Source organism: Corvus cornix, chromosome 24 (assembly GCF_000738735.6).
Source record: "Corvus cornix cornix isolate S_Up_H32 chromosome 24, ASM73873v5, whole genome shotgun sequence".
Classification (NCBI taxonomy): Eukaryota; Metazoa; Chordata; class Aves; order Passeriformes; family Corvidae; genus Corvus; species Corvus cornix.
Window position 1 is genome coordinate 3,400,624 of NC_046353.1, and position 12,010 is coordinate 3,412,633.

The 12,010-nt window shown below is 48.6% G+C and overlaps 1 long non-coding RNA gene across 1 annotated transcript; it reads right to left on the reverse strand.

The window, feature by feature from the left end:
- Positions 1 to 2,364: 2,364 nt before the first annotated feature.
- On the reverse strand, positions 2,365 to 11,113 carry LOC109145219. Its single transcript, XR_002046499.3, has 3 exons — positions 10,998 to 11,113; positions 7,045 to 7,129; positions 2,365 to 2,703 (listed from the first exon to the last, which is right to left on the reverse strand). It is a non-coding gene; the product is annotated as an uncharacterized LOC109145219 (long non-coding RNA).
- Positions 11,114 to 12,010: the final 897 nt, after the last annotated feature.

Below are 12,010 nucleotides of genomic sequence, written 5' to 3' on the forward strand. Positions count from 1 at the left end.
ACAGCTCTGAAATAGGGCACAGAGATGAGCAGCAGGGCAGAGATGGCAGAAACCCCGCTGCCAGTCAGGATTCCACAGAACCTACCTGCTCTGGTCCCGTGGGGATGTTTAACCCTTCCCACACCTCCAGTTCTGCAGGGAAATTGATAATTTGCTTTTTCTTCCAGCAAATTCTCCAGGGGCAACCTGACACCCCCAAGTCCAAGCCACTCTCACCATCCTTGCTGAGCTGCTCATTTTTCCGTTTCCCATTTTCCCATGTCTCCCTCACTGCTTGTAGGCAGGGATTTTTCCAAGTCCTGGATTTGCAATCCACCTCTTTGTCCTTGGGGTTTAACAGCCTGCACAGCCCAAGGTTTTGTTCAGAGGGAGACAAATTAGTCTAATGGGAATGGCTAGGTGTGCCAGGATTTATGGCACTGAGACAGTGACCAGACCATGGAGCACATCCCCACAGGGTCACAAGAGATCCCTGCAGGCAGCAGAGTATTCCCAGGGGAGCAAACACCTCAGAACTGGGATGAATTTCTGGTAAGGAAGGAAGGAAGACACGGAGAAGCAAAGAATCAGGCACGGAATTCAAAAATTAGGAGGCAGCACCATGGTCTGGGACAAGCTCCAAGGCAGCCCTGACATGCTCCAGGTTACTGCTGGAATCAGTGCCCAAATCAGCACCCAAATCTCATCTCTCCCCAGGAAACAGGCTCAGAAAAACCCGTGGCACCCATTTTAACCAGCAAGAGAGTCCTGAATCAGGACTGTTCACTGCCCTGAGCCTCAGTGCAGGTGCTGGCAGCCCTGGCAAGCCCCGGGGAAGGGATGATGCCACTGCCAGACATGCACGGACTGGGAGGCCAAATTTTGCTGTTTATTGACTTATAAAGCAAGAACTGAAAGTAGGTCAGCAGGCAGGACACCCCAAAGGTGGAGAGAACCATCCTCCAGTCCCTCCTTCCAGGAGGGTTCTGCCTGAGGGTTCTGATTGATGGTTCTGCATAAGCAGAGCTGGTTTTTAATGGAAAACCAGAAATGGTTTGAGCCCAAGGCTGCAGTTTTCTCCTCCAGGCAAGTCAGCACTCAGGAAAAAAAAGGAAAATGTTCACACCCCACTTCCTGGGGGCCCCAGGCAGAGGCATGTAACCAAGCCTGCATCAAAACTGAATCAAAAATCCACCCCATGTGCAGCAAAGCAGAGAATATAACATCAGATCTAGCCCAGCACACAGGGCTTTAAGCTATTCTTCCTGAGTGTCCTACATAACAAACCCAAACAAATTAAGGAATGAGTAATGAAAAGGTAGGAGGTGGCAAGGCTTGTTTTGGTTCAGGAAAGGATTCCCATCCCTTGCTTGGAATCTAAATTAGATTCTACTTAGATTAGAGTGAGGCAAGGCCAAATTCCCCTGATGAATGAGCTGCTGCAGTAAATCACTCAGATTTTGCAGCCATTCTTCAACAAATCTGTTTTTCTTTTTCCTTCTTCTCCTTTTGTATCTGAGCTTGTCAGCCCCATGCCACGGCCCTGTTCCCCTGGGTTAGGATATCCCTTTTTATCTCCCTCAGAAAGGGAAGAACTAATTTGTTGTCTGGTAGGGAGAGAAGGTGTTCTTGGCCTGATGAGTGGATTATCTCCCTAAACAAGCTCTGTAATGCAACAAACCCCACACACTCACAAAACCAAAGGAATCCTTCCCAACCAGGGATCTGACATCCAAAAGTGAAAGTTCCCTCTCCTGCACAGCATGCTCAGTGCCATGGCCAGGCTTTGGCTAGAGCAAAAATCCAGGGAAAATGCACAAAATTAAATCCATATTCAGGCTTTCCATAGCTGCAAATGGATCTCTGAACACATAGCAGCATGTGTAGGCTCGCAGCACCTGCATGTGATTTCTCGTCCAGCTGAAGAGTGTTGAACAGTCTAGAAACTGAAAAAGAGAAATGATATCAGGAGTGCAGCATGAGAACATCCCCAAAACAGATGGGAATTGGGCAAGTGGAGTCATCTACCCCCAGGAACTGGGCACTGCTCAGCCTTTATCCATTTGCTGCAGTCCAGGCTTGGGATTTTTCCTCTGCTGCCGCCCTGCACCCCACAGATTATCACTGGAGATGTCAGTGATATCAGCTGCGATATCCAGTCCCTCTCAGGAGGAACCAACGACGTGTAGCAACTTAAAATAGATACTGGGCTGAAACTCTTTAGCCTCTGACTCACCCCAGAGGAAGCCAAGCAGGTGTAAACCAGCAGCTGATCCAGAACGTGGGACCTGACAGACCTTCAGGTGCCACCTGCTGCCGCAGAACAGGGACTCATTCATTTAATAGTTGCCAGGCACTGATTTACAGCTTGTTCTCCCTGGCTGGTAGGGCTTGTGTGAACCCAAAGCCGTTGCTGACACGTCCTGCAGGTGGCTGGAGAGCTGGAAAGCTCCTGGCTCCTAATTTGAATCCACAATCAGGTGCCTGAGGTAGCTGAGATGATTTGGTGTAAGCCAGGGACTTCTCCAGGGATAATCTCTCTCTCTGATGGATCAAGATGAAGCTGTTTTATTTCCCTGGCCCAGCTTCCTCTGGAACCACCCTAATTTCTCTTAGAGAAGCCAATTTCACAAAGGGCAGCTGCAGAAACACGGAGCTTTCATTTTTAGTGCTTACCTTGTGCTTAAACACACTCCCTTAGGCAGAACCAGCCCATTCATCACCCTGATGAGAAGAAATACTCAGAATTACCTCTCAGAGTACAAGACAGTTCCCACAGGACTGGTAATTCATTAAGCCTGATTTTCTTTATGATACAATTTTCCTTTTCTGAACGTTGCAGAACTGTTTCACTGTTCCAGCCTTTGTTTCCTGCCAGCATTGCATATAATTCCTCCTTTCTGCTGGTTGGTTCCACGTGCATTCACTTGGTGATAAAATGATGCTCATTTTGTAGTATCACTTCAGCAGCTGAATAAAATCCTTCAGGGTGATACTGCAAGACAGCAATATCTGAATGCAATGCTGATTTTGTGCAATAACCTGATAAAACCAGACATTGTTCCAAGGAGCTGTTCTCTTGAACGGATGCCCAGAAACTTCTGAAATTATTAATCCTAAAATATGTTATGTTAAAGAGTAATCTGCTTCCAAATGATGCAGCAGCAGCCTAAACTCCTACATGTTGGGAAGCCAGTGCCAAGAAGTGTAAATTTTCAGGGTTCTGGAACAGCTAAAATGAAAGTATTATTCTATGCACATGAAATATCAAAGTATCTGACTTCCCTTGCAAGGAGGAAAATGCTACCTCATGTATTTTAATTTGCTGTGATTACAGTTTTCATAGGAGAGAGGAATAATAATAATAATACACATTTTGGATCTTTTTTAGTCATCCCACTGCACTCTCTGTGCTGCACTGCAATTTGAAACAATCACAAGGAGATAAAGATGGAGTTTGTTATTGCTGAGGAGCGCGTGGTTCACATCCAGTAAATCCCTGGGTCGGTCCCTGAGCTGTGCACATCCCCAGATTTAAATGGATGTTGGCACCAAGGGTGAAAACTCCAGCACTGCAACCCTCACGACACGGGAGCTCACATGGAATTAACCACAGGCTGTTTCCATGGCTCTTAGGGCACTTTGTGGAATCAGGATCCCAAAATACTGCACATTTCTCTCCTCAGAGTTTCCTAAGCTCAGCTGCTTTCCCAGCCCATCCACACTTTGGAAGGGGGATGAGCCCGTCCAGACAGACCCCACTGCAGATATTTGATCCAATCCCATATTTTACACTCATCCCAAGCGCCTGCCTGCCTCATTAGCAGCGAGGGCAAGCTCCAGAGGCAGGCTGGGAGCCAGCCTATTTATCATTTGCGTTTAAGCAATGCTTTCATATTTGCAAAGTGCTGTGCAAACACCAATTACTGCCGGGAGCTGATTAACCCCGGCACGGCGCTGGTGGGACCGTGCTGCTCGCAGCTCCGGAACCAGCTGCAGCTCCATCCCTGCCAGTACCCAGCTGGCCATGCCCTGCCTCCTCTTGTGACACCCCCAGCATCCTCACACTGCCCTGGGAAGTGGCTGCACTCAGAGCCTCTCAATGATCATCGAAATCAGCATCCAAAAAGCACCAAGGTTGGACACTCTGCAGCACCCCGGGGCTGGTGCTGCACGGGAGCTCTCCAGGACAGGCTGCAAAGCAGCCAGGGAAACGTAACAGAGCTCGTTGGACAGGATAACTCAGTTACCCCCTGCTTTTTCCATATTTTCCCAGGGTTATCAGGAACATAAACATCTTTTGCACCTCACAGTCCTTCACCTTATTAAGCTCAGAGCATCTTCTGTAACTCAGCTCTCTTTTGACTCCTCTCTTCCACTTCCAAAGCCACGGAGCACCTGGCATTTGTCCCAGGAGAGGAACAACCTCCTGCACACTGGGAACCACCCGGCTCAGACCCACCACCAAAAGGACTCTGTTTTGTTTTCCCTCTTGTCCAAAAGCCTTAAGCTGAAGGAGATCAGGTTTAGATTGGATATTCAGGAAGAAATTCCTCCTTGTGAGGGTGGGGAGACCCTGGCACAGGGTGCCCAGAGAAGCTGTGGAGATAATTCCCATCCCTGGAAGTGTCCAAGGCCAGGTCGGACAGGGCTTGGAGCAGCCTGGGACAGTGGAAGGGGGTGGGATGAGATGATTTTTAAGGTCCTTTCCATCCCAAACATGTGATTCTATTTTGGCTCTTAACTCCCAACAGAGTCACTTACTCATCACAAAACTTCGCACGCTGAGATGGATTTGGTGACACACGGGGAACCTTTCATTCATCCTTAGCTTTTCCACAAATCATCTCACCCCAGATGCATTCAAAATATTTGACTCTTGGAGCAAAACTTGATGGGATTTGCCAGATCCTCTTTCAGTAAAAGTCAGCATTAACTGCAAGTATTTCTGCAGCAAATCAGTGTGACCAGCACAAGCTCAAGTCCCAGAAAATGTGTTCCCAGGAAGCCCAAGAACACGCATGCTCCCATCTGGGGCTGGCTCAGACACGTCTGTGCGCAAAAGCCAAATCAAAGCCGGTTTTAGTATTGAAATGGTGTCATCTGGACTCATCCCTATGCATTTGTTCCTCAGGACAGGAGTCATCTGCCGGCCCTGAAAGCAGCTCTTTCATCTGGAGTGTTCTCCCTTTATCCAGGCAGAGGACAGGATGCCTCCGCAGGGTAATTATCATCTCATCTCTGCCTGCCACGGTGAGAAACCGCTGTCTGGAGGTGCTGCTTTCTTCCTTCTGGCTACAAAGACAAGCTGAGCGATGAGTGCAGAGTTAAATGAGATGAGCTGCATCCGTCCCAGGCAATTTGGCACTCGTGTTTTGTAGCTATTTAGCAAATTAAGCAGGCAAGGGGCACACACAGATCAGGCAAGAAGAGTCAGGGCTCATCCTTTCGCTGGGACCCTCCTGCCGAGGGTCACACAATTCTCAACCAGATTTCCTGGCTGATCCTGCTCAGGTTGCTGCCTCTCCATGACTCCCTTTCTCCATCTGCAGAGTGGAGATGATGCTCCCAGCCTCCTCTGCCAATTCCTCTTCGATCTACTGATGCAAAGATCCCCAATCCTAACACAGATGTTGCTTCACACTCACTAAGGGCATTTAAAAATGCCTCTTTTTAACCATGATAATAAAAACCTGCGACCTTCCCCAAGCTGAGCACAGCAAAAACAGATACCACAGACACGACTTATAAAACAAAGAGCTGCAGGGGAAAAATTCTAAACCCAGCTAACCTTTTCTATTTAACACTTCAGGGCTGCTCAACACAAAATGCTTCACTAAAACAAGGCTAGGAAACACTGAACACATCTCGCAGCTAAAAATTTTGCATTCTTTGTGGGTAGAAGAGCTTTACAAAATATTATCCGCCTATCCTGAGCCACTTCCAAAGCGAGGCAGACTGAAAATGAGGGAATTCATTGCTAGCCAAGCCCCAAGCCTGTAACTTGATGTATTTCTTACTTAACTGACTTTATTCCAGTGTGCATGGAGCGGGTGGTTGGACTGGTTCTCAGCAGCACTCAAACAAGATCCCGTGTAAATCACAGACAAGGGCATTTTCCCAGGAGGAAAGGAGGGGAAAGGTGAGGCTGGATTTTCCTGCAGCATGAGGGGCCCCAAGACTGAAAACGGGAGGTGAAAATGTCCCACGGATGGGGACAAGTTCAGGTTGGCACTGCTGGGCAGAGCTGGGAGGCTCTTCCTCTCTTCACAGCCACAGCAAACACCCGGCTGTGGCACCTCTGCCACCTTCCAAGGGGCTGGGAGGGAACTGGCACTCCAAGGGAAGGGCATTCCAAGGGAATGTCAGCGTTAATCCCTTCAGCTCCACGTGTGGGGACCTACAGCACCTACAACTTCTCCTTCCCTCAGTGCCAGGGGAGCTGTTCCGTGGTGATTTCTGCACCACGGCAGAAGTTGGAATGCCCAGCCAAAATGTTTGGCCTTCTAGAGACAGGGGAGGATTTTCACTGTGAATTTCTCATGCTCAACCTCACGGCACCAGCATTTTCTCCACATCCTCATTTTACCTTTAATTCCTCAAGTCCCATGCCAGGCTGTGGCACCTGAGCAAGGCACTGGGTTAAAGGATGCTGTGGCACCTTTAGATGCCCTGGCAGGCAGCATGGAGATGTGCCCAGCCCCTCCACGTGGCTTTGACAAACACGAAACAAGTTTTTCTTGACCCAAAGTATTTTCTGCAGCAGGCTGAGTGCATGTGCAGGTAGGATTAAACACCGAGCTGTGCAACAAACCCATGTGACCCTCAAATTCCACAGGGAAAATGCTGTTTGCAGCCTCGGATCACAGACCAGTTGTGCAACACCTTGAACTAATTCAAGGCCATTTTCTCTGACCCCAGGAGCCTTCTGTGAATTTTACTCAAGAGCACAAACGTGACCATTACAGTGCTAATGTAACTTCTGGAGGATGGAATTTCTGGAGGATGGAATTTCAGGAGGAGATACAAATGAAAAATAAAATCCATACAGGTTGCCTGAAATACCTTCCCAGAAGGTATGAGGAGCTGAGTGGAGAATGTTTTCCTTCCTTTCCCTGGAAGCAGCCAGCAGAATTCCACTGTGATGATACTGCATGGAAATGGAAAAAGAAATTTTAAAAAAACCCAGGAAAATTAAAGAAAAGGGAAAGCAGCCTTCTCTTTAAATGCTTCCATAGATGCCTTCCACTCTGCCTGCTCTGGGAGCAGCTCCACAGAACCCACCCACTTTTCTGGGAATGCAAAAGCGCAAAAATAGCTTTAAACCAGGCATTTCTAAACGTGGCTCACCTCCTTCTCCCACTGAGCCACCCGAGCCCACAGCTCTCCAAACCCTTTGCAACTCTTGGCATTTTAATTTTGCTTCCTCCTGCAAACCTGGCAGTGCCAGGGCTGGGGATGGCAGAGGTGAGGCTGTGCCAGCACTGGCAGCTCCTGTGAGCTGTGAGCCACCCCTGGGCCAGTCCCAGCCTCTGCAAGCTGTGACTAAAGGCCCTGCCTGGCTCTGCCAGCAGCTGTCGCAAGCTGTGAGCCAGGATTTTGGCATTCCCAGCTGAAACCCTGGGCACTTGTGCCCTCACCAAGTGACAAGTTCAGCGGGGTGACACTGCGGGGTGGAAGGGGATCGTGCTGGGGTGACCCACATCCAACCTACTGAGTCAGGTGTAATCCCTTTCCAGGTCATCCAGCTGGTAAACAGCTGGCTGTGGCACCCCAGCCACCTTCCAGGGGGAATTATCCTGCCAGGCAACCTCTTGTCCTGCCGCAGCCGTTGCCAATTGTTTGTGCAGTCACATTGCTGCACTGACCTGCTTTTCATCACAAAAATGCCCCCGAAATGCCCCAGAACCAAAATTTTCTAAGCAAGTCTTTGCCAGATAGTGCTCAGTCTGGTTCCACATGAAATTAGGAAGTGATTCTTGCCCACTCCAAGTGGTTTTTGTCAGATAATGGATGTGAGTCTTGCAGAAGCTGGATATGGAAACTCTGCTGACTGCACACAGCTGTTTCTAGACAGCAGCACAGGCTTGGAGCACCCTGGGACAGCAGGAGGTGTCCCTGCACATGGCAGGGGTGGAATGGGATGAGCTTTAAGGTCCCTTTACCCCAAACCATTCCAGGATTCCGTGAAGCTGTGATTGCTCAGAACACATCACACATACCAGGGCTTTTACAAGCCTGGCCACTTCCTCACCTGGATTTGCAGAGGTGCTTTGGTGTCAACACACCCCTGCAAAAACCCATTTTCTCTTCCTGTGTGTCCAGATTCAGCTACACAGAAGCCCAAGCTCACATCCCTCTTTGAACCATCCCGTTCTCCTGACTGCATCCCGAAGAATTCCTGCCTCTGCCACTCTCCAGGCTGCGATGTCCATCAGGAATGAGGCTGGGTGTGTTCTAGAGGAGCAGATTCCTCTAGAATGCAAACCACAGCCTGGCTCTGTGAGTTCCTTACCCAGCACATCAGATAACATTTTGAAAGGAAAAATGCATTTTTTTTACCTGAGAATGATCAAAGCATCAAGACAGCAGCTGTTTGAAAGACTGGAATTTACAAATCCCTATAAATCATGAAATGTTGGGAATATCACCATGCTTAAAGAACGTTCTGCTGTGGTTTTGCACCAGTTTCCAGCCCTGACTGCTCCTGAGAGCTCCAGGAAGTTACAAAGAGGAAAATCAATTTTCCTTACTGTATTTTTAAACCAATATGAATCCAGTAAGGGTTCATATTTAGGAGCATGAGGAAGCAGGAAGATAAAATATTAAGAAGAGTCAGATAGTCCGGGATGCTGTGACTCACTTGTGACTTGCTTTTCTTCCCCACAGACAGAAAATGTCAACAGAAAATTGATTCTCAATAATATTGCCTGTAACAAGAAACGTGCAAATTCTGATTTTTGAACTTTCTTTGGGCAGGCAGCAGCGAGCTCAGCACACCCTGATCTATAAATTAAAGACAGCCATGGCTTTTTGATGGCCCACATGAAAATGTTTGGAATGAGCACCTTTCCACATCAAAAAGTGACCAATATTGTTGTAGAAACCCAAAAAAAACTTCAGCAAACGAGGACTAGAGATGAAAAACCAGTCCCTTTCCCCAGGATTCACCAGCTCTTCTTCAGGTGGTGAGAAGAAATAAAGGATACGTTGAAATGTAGAGATATGAAATGATGAATTCATCTCTTTGTGGTATTCAGAATCCATCTCAGCAGTGTCTCAGCTTCAAAAGGCTGAGGGAAAGGCCAGATCCTTCTGTAAAATCCAAACCTTGCCCCAAAATGACCTAAAGCTGAGGTGGCCGTGCCAGGTCTGTAGGGACACCAAGCCTTCATGGCATTTATAATGAGGCTATAATATACTCCAGCATTTAAAATGCCAGCCTAAAAGCTGGGAATTAACCCCTTTGCTCCTCAGCATTTCCTGCTCCTCTCTGATTTACAAGAATGGGAAAAATTAGGGGGGAAAAAAGCACAGAAATTTCGGTTTTCCCGAGCTCCATGAGCACCACAAAAGCAGAATGTGCAATTCCCCCTCTTGGGAGGTGGATGCTCAGACAAGGAGTGGTTTACAGCCAATGCCTAAATTACCACTGTCCTAATACCACTTAAGCTTTGTCTTAATTTGGCTCCTGGGAGGTTTTTACAGGTGCTTGGCTCATCACTTGTGGCCTCTGAATTACAGTTTAACATCTTTGGGCTAAATTGAGGAGAAAAACAGATAAGATTTAGCACTTGGTACTCCGAGGAAAGAGGAGTTTCTGCTCTCCACTGAGCAGAAAAACAAGGCATCCTCACAACTTCCCTCCTGGGTAAAGGACAGACCCAGAATAAATTCTCAGCCCCTTCCACTTGTCTGTCTCTGGAGAGTTCAGGGGCTGTTTTACCCTTGGCCTTGAGGGAGGGAACAAACAAAAAAACAACCCCCCAAAAAACCGCAACAAATCCTTTCTCTGTAGAATCACAGAACCCCAGACAGGTTTGGGTTGGGAGGGACCTTAAAGCCCATCCAGTGCCACCCCTGCCATGGGCAGGGACACCTCCCACTGTCCCAGGGTGCTCCAAGCCCTGTCCAACCTGGCCTTGGACACTGCCAGGGATCCAGGGGCAGCCACAGCTTCTCTGGGCAACCTCAGGGCCTCCCCACCCTCACAGGGAAGAATTTCTTCCCAATATCCCATCTGAATCTTCTCCCCTTCAGCTGGAATCCATTCCTCCTTGTCCTGTCACTCCAGGGTCTTGTAGAAATTCCCTTGTAGCTCCTTCAGGCACTGGAAGGTCACAGTGAGGTCACCCCTGGTCTCTTCTCCGGAAAGGCGGAATAATCCCAATTTTCTCAGCCTTTCCTCCCGGCAGAGCTGCTCCATCCCTCTGCTTATCCCGGAGCCTCCTCTGGCCTCGCTCCCACAGCTCCACGTCCCTCCCGTGCTGCGGCAGCACTCAGGGCTGGTGACAGGGCTGTGCCGGGACACCAAGGCAGACACGCGCTCATTCCTGGGGAATTCAGGGAATTTTCAGGAATTGGCGAGGGAATCGCTGAGCGCACAGGGCCGTGCGCCCTCTCCCGGCCTTCCCGGGAAGTGCAACCAGAGAGTACCACCCCTGCCAGAAGCAAATTTAAGCAAATTTTAAACAAATTGTAGCAAATGTACGCAAACTTTAGCAAAATTTGGCATCGTTTTACCGCCCTCTCTGCGGCTTCAGGTCCCTCCACCGCTCATGCTCGTCCGGCTTCATCCAAGACATGTAAATAACACGGCAAATCTCATCAGGCAGAGACATTGCATTCTCCTTAGCCCCAAATCCTTTGCAAACATTCACACTTTTACTTTGAAACCTGAAGGAATTTGACAGTCTGAGCACTGGGATCAGCCCCTACGAGCTAAGAAATGCGGCCTCCCTGTGCTAAATAACATCCAAACATTCTCCTGGCTGTCTTTTTTTCACATAGGAACTTACTCGGATCCAAAGAGGTGAAGAAATGTGAGACACAACGATCCAGAAGAGCCACGTTGTTTTTCTAGACTGATGTTTAGAATCAGCACAATACTAACTCATTTTCCCCTCTCAGCAGGGCCCAGCTGTGGCTGTTGTGACATGCCAGGAGCACACGTGACAATGCCAGCCCTCAGGTATGTTCCTCTCAGGACATGCCACGTCTTGCCAAGCCAGGGCACGGGGCAGGATTTGGTTGTGCAGCAGCCTTCACCCAGAACTGCAGCCCAGGTTCACATCTGGGTTCTGTTCCTGGGACTTTTTTGGCAGAGCCAAGTGACAAAACACAAATGTTGTCAGTGGCAAGGGACCCCAGCTAACAAGGAGGATTCCAGCTGTGCAACCCCCTTATGCTGGCTCATGAAAAACAAGAGAGTTGTCTTTTTACAGTGCTCCTCGTCCTTGCTGTGTAACTCACAGAAAAAAGCCCTTCAGCTGACAGACTTAATGGAATTTTGGCCACGGAATTCTAACATCAAATTTGCCCTTTGAACTTGGCAGCTCCACACAGGCGGTTTGGCAGCAGCAAAGCCAGCTCGATCCTGTGTAAATCCTGAGCCACGGAACTGTCCACAGAGACTTTCCCAGCTCAGTCCCTTGGCCGGAGAGCACATCCTTCAGTAGACAGATGTGTCAGGTAAATATCCTGCAGGGTTACCAGGTGCTTTGTTGCCAAACACTTCTCTCATTTGCATTTCTAACATTCGTCCCCAGGCAAAAGCCAGCACGGTTTATAGAAGGCAAATACAAAATCTGCCCAAATGACCCAGATAAAGGTCCTGAATCACAAACCATTGCTAAAACGCACACGCTGGTTGCTTTGATGGATCTGGGAATTGTAGCATGCCCATTCTTGTTTTCCATCCAGCACTGGATTAGAGCTCTCAGTTCCAGTTAAGAGCTGTCAATGAACAGGGGGAGATGTGCTGGGTTTCACATTTTGCAGCCCACTGCTTTTACCCACAGACCTGATGGCA